The following is a 7715-nucleotide window of genomic DNA, read 5'->3' on the forward strand; positions in this document are numbered from 1 at the left end:
TAGTGCAAGCCGATTGGTTGGCCGGCCGTTCGGGTGGCTGTCCGTTCGGACAGCAGTCCGGTCGGACGACACCCCGTCCTGGTCGTCCCGTTCGTCTTACACTTGGTTGTTTTTTATTGTTTGTCGTTTTATCGAGGCTTTTTGATAACGAGTCCAACAACAGGAACTTTGTCAATACTTGGTTCTCCTGATTGGACGGGAATCACCCCAACCCGGTTAGTGAACTGTTCGAGACGAAGTTCTTGTTTAACCTGAAATCGATGAACCTCGTGGATAGGATCGGATCTTGAGCTAACGTAACCACAGAATGAGTAGTATGTCGACACAAGGCCCGATTCCACCGGTTTTGAGTGTATTGAGTGTAAAAGAGTTGAAAGATAGAAAGGTGTAGGAATGCGTGTAGATCAAGAAAGTACAAGATTTAAGACGAGATCTTACCTGAATCGAGAGAAATCTGAGAAAAGGTGAGGAGGGCGTGCTGTTCGGTCAGAGAGTTTCCAGAAATGGAAAGTGTGAAAGTGACATGGGTATTTATAGGATTCCAAAAGAGGAAAGGGCTGGCTGATAGGTCAGCAGCTCGATCGGACAGCCTGTCCGATCGGACGGTAGTCCGAACGGACGGCTGGTCGATCGGCTGGTGGCCTGATCGATCGGTCGCTTGTTTTTTGAGTGTTCAGCGCGACGAGTTTTGCTGTTTCGATCTCGATTGCGAAGGTCGCGATGCGATAGAGTTTCCTATTCAAATTACTTTTAATCCCAACTACTCATATCGAGCACTGTCTCTCCTCCACTAATTATCATACTATATCAACATACAATCACCCTTAATTCGTATTCGTTTTGCGATTACGATTGGGTTTGATTGCGTTCCGATTGATCACCACACATTACATAAATAAACATGCACAAGTAACACATAAGGCACACACACACGTATAGTAATCACCAAAATGCGTAATTCGAGTTTGCGAGCGCGATGTTGATTAGATTAGATTGATTGGCGTTTAATTGACTTTATCGCATTGTTACTTCCTATTATTCACAGTCGTAAAGGGAGTCGTAGCGATGAATATACTTCGATTACTGCGTTTATAATTACTTACTCCACATAATACAACTAACGTAACATAAAATAGGCCATATACAGTCAAAGAAGTCAAAACAGGAATTGAGCAAGGAGAGACAGATTGCAATTAGCAATCTTTTCTTACTTTGACTTCAATCTTGACTTTAACTTTAACTTTCGAAACACTAAGGTGTTACAGTCATCTCTCTTTTCCGATCACTCTCTCTCTTTTCCAAAACCCACAACCAAGATCCATCTTCTAAAACTTCCCACCGCTTCCGCCGCCACTTCTCCGACGCCATACCACCCCCTTGCCCCCGCCATTCTCACACAACAGCAAGAGTGAGGAAGATCGACCGAAGAGAGAGAAGGAGATCGGAGAAGACAGCGGACGACGGTAGTGCCGCCGCTCACGGCAGCGGTGGGATTTTCAGTGGAGTTCGGGTAAACCCTTCTTTCCCTCGTTTTTTTTAGATCCGATTGAACCATGTTTCTTTTTCCGACACTTTTGGGTGTGGTTTCAGGAGTCAAGATGTTGAAGCTCGGAACATGAAATTGGGTTGCTGATGTTTGCTTGGGAGGTTGAAGATGATGATGTAATTTGGGAACTGATAGGGGTATTTATATTTGGGGGGTTTTTTAATTAAGAAATTGGTTTAATAAAAATTAAATGGACAAAAATACCCTTGCAGATAAAGACAAAAAAGGGATGTTGGAACAGTAAAAAATGGGAGTTTTTGAGTTTTGGACTAAAATGACAATAAAATGCAAACCACATGGACCCAGATTTAAAAAGTTTGAGATTTGAACTAAAATGGAAAAACTGCCCAAACCACAGGGACCAAAATAGCAGTTTAATTAAAAATAAATTGTGTGTTAAAGGCGCCCTAACATGAAAAAAAGAATATAGGAGTAACGCATTCGAGAAATTATTAGAGAAATATGTTTTCTGGTAAATTTCTTTAATGTGTGAAAGTGACATCATATGCTATAGTAGCCCAAAGCATACTTATCGCCTTATCAATTATCGTTGTCATGCACAATTGTCTCTTAAAACCGTTTAAAAATTGAACACGCTCCATATAAATATGATATAAACTCATGAATAAAATATAAACTCACACAGTTCAATTATTTCAATTATATGGCATGTTTACAGTCTTACATTTAGTTTAGTGTGTGTATATATATATATATATATATATATATATATATATATATTTATATTCTATCGTCTAATCGCATTATAACTTAATAAAGTTTCCTTTTTAAGTCGTTTTATAAACCTAGAGCTATAATAACTTAGTAGCCTAACAAAGACGATAAGGAGCAAATAGCCTATTTGGTTTTGAGATTCATATAGCAAAGTGGAGGTTGAAGGTTGAAAAAGGGGCAAGTTGGGCAACGGGTCAAAAGAGTTCATCAATTTATACACGTTAGGTCAGACCGCAAAATGCTTTTTCTCCCTTTTTATAATATAAGGGTACATCACTAATGCTGTGTTCCAGAGATCCACTTAACAGGGGGAGGGGAGGGGAGGGGAGGGAAAATGGGGTTTTTTTTGCCTGATAATAGTCTTTCCAATTTGGAAAGACATGGAGGGGAGGGGAAGGATGGGGAGAGATTTTTAACTCGGGAACACACCCTAATACATGCATTGTTCCAGTTCAACTCGAACTTTCTATCGAGAATTGTTTTGTCAAATATGATTAAGATTGTGATATTATTTTAGGGGAATCCAATTTCTTGAATAAGATTTAGAAGGAATTATCCTTAGAAATGTCAGGTACGTTACATTTAAGCTAACTTCTTTTAAATTTTAGTGGGAATCCAATTTCTTTTTTATTGTAGCCCACACTATATTGCTACAATCTTAAATAAATTAATTTCTTAATTAAATCCATAAGAAACCTAAAAATGATCACCAAACATAAAATTGCCACATACATGTCACCAGTAGTAACTCTGCCAAAACATAACCAGCAGACCATGTAATACATAAAGCTTAACCAACAAACTTGACAAAGGAATGCCAATCAAAAGAAGTAAAAAAATATATATTATGCTTAACGCTATATTTAAAATCTAAGAATACCTAAGCACAATTTTTTTAAGTAACAACATTCAAACCCTTCAAATGGTTTTCTAGCTGAAATTCACATAGAAACTTTTTTATAGAAAGCTTAAGTAGATCTGCTTAAGAAGTGATTGAGGGGGATCTGCCAAAGTAGTAGCAGCGGACATGGAGGAAGTAGAAGAGGAAATCGCAATTGTTAATTTTCCTTCTTTCTTAGCCCAAGGTCCAACCTAAGGTCCATCTTGGGGTGAAATGTGGCAGCATTGCTGGAAGTTCTACACTGTAATAATGGCCTGCAAAAAAGACGAGAAGAACACACTTTATATATGTGGATATTAGATACATCAAAGATTAAATCCTAATATATTACTTGTGATTATGAGCTTTAAAAGGGTATTTAGAATTCCTTATTAAAACTGCTTATTGTTTTTTAAATATGCAGAATAAGCAACTCCAAACACCCTCTAAACAAAAAAAAAACATCATTATTTAACACTTTCCACATAACCATCAAAGGTCCAACTTGATAAATAGGCATGCTTTAGGTTTTGGTTTGGCGAGTTGTATCAAAGACATGCATAAGTTCAACCTGGCGACACAGTTAATATCAAGTAACATGAACAGGACCAGTGCAACCTATTTATCTAAACAAACTATTAATTTTGCTTTTCGTTTTCTTTCCAAATTCATTAATGGCTCCAAAGAAATATCAAGATCCCTCAACCACCCAGTATTTCTTGGAGGTCTAAGCCAGTGTCTTTAACTTAACTGATCCACCACATCAACTTCCTCATTAAAATGCTTACTTTTTCCGACCCATAACCTTCGAGTGCTTCCCATTCTTTGTTAAAACTTATTGACCTACACTACAAATTAACCTTTTGACCCGAGCCTATTACCCAGCCCAAAGGAGCGTATAGCATAGGTCAAAGAAACAAAAAACCGTACATTGTTAGAACAAAGAAAACCCAGAATATAACATTAAAAGATTATAGCTTCAGGAAGTAGACTGATTACCTAAGATAGTTACTATTAGTTTTACCTTTTTGACAACCCTCCTGTATATTTAGCTTTAAGACTAATTACACATCAGGTCTAAGTTGATTACACACCAGATCAACAAAGAAGCGATTACAACTTATGAAATCATGCAATTTGCAAGTGTAATATTATACTTGATAAAATGTAGGAGCTAAAATTCATGTATAGAGACCGAATCATAAAATCCTAAAGAATTGACAAAAATTAACCTGAATCGCTTCTTGTTAACAAAATCCTTAAGAATTGACAAAAATTAGCTTGTTAACAAACAAATTAAGTTATATTCACTTAAGAATTGACAAATACTCAGAATCAAATAAAAATTAACTTGAATCGCTTCTTGTGCTTCCTTTGATGCCTCTGTAATCATCGGTGTAGCAATCTTCACTGCCTCTCCTCCGGCCTGCTTCAACACTAGCATTGCCACATCCACCGCCGACTTCAGAAAATCCGACATCATTTTAATCACATTCCCTGTGAGCTCAAAGACATCCGAACCTGGTCGATTTTCTCTTCCACCTAAAATTAACCACCAAACAAACAATTAACTTTTGTTTAGAATGGTAACTCACATGCCTTGTAAACCTGTTCAAATTCTGAAATCCAACAATTCGAATACTGAAACAGACATCCGATGACTTCGTATAGTTTAAAATCACACCTCAGTAATCCAATCTTATTATTGGCGTTAGTCAAAGAAAATGAATAAGAAGTGGGATATGAGGAAACAAAAACACAAGTGAGCACAGTTCTTCATCTTAGTTCCTGATTTTCAATAAACAAAGAAATAATACAAATTTTTTTACATGTATTAATAAAACCAAATCAAAAGAACATAGAAGTACATATAGTTACCTTAGACGAAATCGCGTAAAGGCGAACTCAAAGACAAAACAACAATGATTCTCCAACCCACCACCTATTTGCATCACCAGTTCTGGCTAGAACAGGATCCAACTTATCCAGTCTCTCATTCTTGATTTTCTTTCCAGCAATATCATATCCAACATGTTCCTCATCTTTGTACCACTCAAAAGGAACATCCCCAATGGTGTTCCGAGGACCAACCTATAACAAAAGGTGTATCAACAATAACCATATAAGCAGAGCATAGATATCACATCTCATAAACCACCATAAGCAAAAATAAATAACATTACATATCATAAACAATTTATAAACGTCTACCAAAGTACAAGCTGAAACTGAAAAGTATCATAATAGACCTCATGTTCTGATGACTCTCTCAACCAAGTCTCTGCTTCCGAGCACTCGTTCAAGACCTGTAAATCAACTTAAAACCATGGTAGAGTATTACTTGATACAATGGTTTTAAAATCAAAAGAGAGGGATTAAAGAAACAGTATTATTCGATAAAAGTCAAACCACCGTTTTAACCCAACAGTGGTTTCAAACATCTATTTTCCCTACAAAACATTGTTTTAACCCAACAGTGGTTTCAAACCACTGTTTTAACCCAACAGTGGTTCCAACCACTGTTTTCTCCACAAAACATTGATTTTATCCCAACAGTGGTTTCAACCATTTGTTGACCAAAGTCAACAGATGTATCAACCTCTGTTTTATTTTCTAACATCTGTTTGAGGTTTTCAAAACATAAAACAGACCTTTGCCAAATACATGTTTCACAACAAACAGAAGTTTCAACTTCTTCTTCAGTACATGATCTAACATTAGTTCGGACAGTTTTTTCTTCGCAAAACCCGAATTCTTTACAAACAAAATAAACAGACCAGTTGTGACCTTTGCTTTCAGTATAACATTCGAATGTTCTGAATCTCATCATTTCATCCCTTTTAATACAAGTTGGATCATAAAATCAATCTGAAAAAAGCCCAATATCGCCATCAGATATCACAATCTAAAATATTAGTCAAATTTGCATAAAAATGATTAAATTAAACATACTAACACAACCATAAGAATCGGGTATATCGATATCAATGAACTAAGTATCGGAATCATCAGGTTCATGATATGACATTAGTTCGGACTGCGCCAGTACCAGGATAAAATTTTCCACCATGTCTATGTAATACAATACCTGTAACAAATCAATATAATTATTAGTCAAATTTGCATAAAAATGATTAAATTAAACATACTAACCCAACCATAAGAACCGGATATATCGATATCAATGAACTCAGTATCGGAATCATCAGGTTCATGATCTGACATTAGCTCGGACTGCGCCAGTACCAGGATAAAATTTTACACCTTCATGTCTATGTAAAGATACATACAATACCTATAACAAATCAATATAATTAGAAACAGATGTTTTATTTAATATAGCATATCATCAATGAGCTGAAGGCTATATCAAAGTTCATCCACTAGAATTCAAACACAAAAGTACCAATTTACATATAAGAGCAATGTATACAGAACATAACTCCTAATTTGCAGTAGGGTTTAATATTTGTAAAGCAATGTACCAATTTACATATAAGAGCAATGAATACAAAAGTACCAATTTACACAAAAGTACCAATTTGCAGTAGCGTTTAATATTCGTAAAAGAAAGAGCAGAAACGAATGCATACCTTAAGCTGATTGTATAACAAAGATGGATGAGTCCATATTTGAAGTGTGAAGAAGTAAATCCTCAGATTTTATCTCTCGAAAAATGAGATATATATATATATATATATATATATATATATATATATATATATATATATATATATATATATATATATATATATATATATATATAACTCCAATTACATATAAGAGCAATGTATACAGAAGACATTCGTGTTCTTTGGACCACACAGTTTCGGGACGTGATTCGTCCTCAGATTTCACTTGTTTGTAATCGAACAAACCGACGGATACCTGAGCCTCCATTGATCGAACTGTGATTGATACAGTAAATATGATATTTGAAGAATTAGGGTTTGAAAATAAAAACGTACGAAGGAGATAAGAGATACGTTTACCTGGCTTGAAACCCTAGATCAGACGGCCGAAGGCCATTGCTTGTTGCGGTTACTCTTCCCTCAAAGCCATGGCTTGAAACCCTAGATGCGATCTGGTTCTCTATCTCTAACCCTCATTTTTTTCTCTGGTTCTATAGCTTGATCATTTAAAACATGAATTCAGTGATTGAATGAGTGGTTTTGATGTTTGATTTGGAGAATTTTTTGCTGTAATGTTGAAATTGGTGAATCGGAGCTGAAGTTGAGAGCGACAGAAATGCTGCTAAGAGGAAGGGTCTCTGGATTTGAAACTTTTGAAAATGAGTTTTAGAGAGAGAGAGAGAGAGAGAGAGAGAGAGAGAGAGAGTTGAGCTTTTTATCCGTCTGTTGTTTAAATTTTGAATCTGGAGCCATGTTTAAATTTTGAATCTAGAGCCATGACTTTGAATTTAGGCAGATGTTTAAAGCAGAGGTTTGAATTTTATAGAGATACTGAACTTAAGGCAGAGGTTTGCCCTTTTGTATATATGGGCAGACCTTTGAAAAGCTGATTGTGGGCCACACTATGAATTTTAAAGTGTTT

General features: G+C 35.9%; 1 long non-coding RNA gene across 8 annotated transcripts; it reads right to left on the bottom strand.

Annotated features, from left to right (window-relative positions):
- Positions 1–3126: 3126 nt before the first annotated feature.
- On the bottom strand, positions 3127–6861 carry LOC110910025. 8 transcript variants are annotated; one of them, XR_004882495.1, is made up of 6 exons: positions 6755–6861; positions 6315–6456; positions 5411–6249; positions 5040–5252; positions 4513–4703; positions 3127–3436 (listed from the first exon to the last, which is right to left on the bottom strand). It is a non-coding gene; the product is annotated as an uncharacterized LOC110910025 (long non-coding RNA). The 8 variants fall into 8 exon arrangements; XR_004882497.1 differs by lacking the exon at positions 3127–3436 and adding an exon at positions 4846–4949 and having other exon boundaries at positions 4012–4703; XR_004882498.1 differs by lacking the exon at positions 3127–3436 and having other exon boundaries at positions 4017–4703; positions 5411–6029; positions 6123–6249.
- Positions 6862–7715: the final 854 nt, after the last annotated feature.

The sequence above is a fragment of the Helianthus annuus genome, chromosome 15, assembly GCF_002127325.2.
Source record: "Helianthus annuus cultivar XRQ/B chromosome 15, HanXRQr2.0-SUNRISE, whole genome shotgun sequence".
Taxonomy (NCBI): Eukaryota; Viridiplantae; Streptophyta; class Magnoliopsida; order Asterales; family Asteraceae; genus Helianthus; species Helianthus annuus.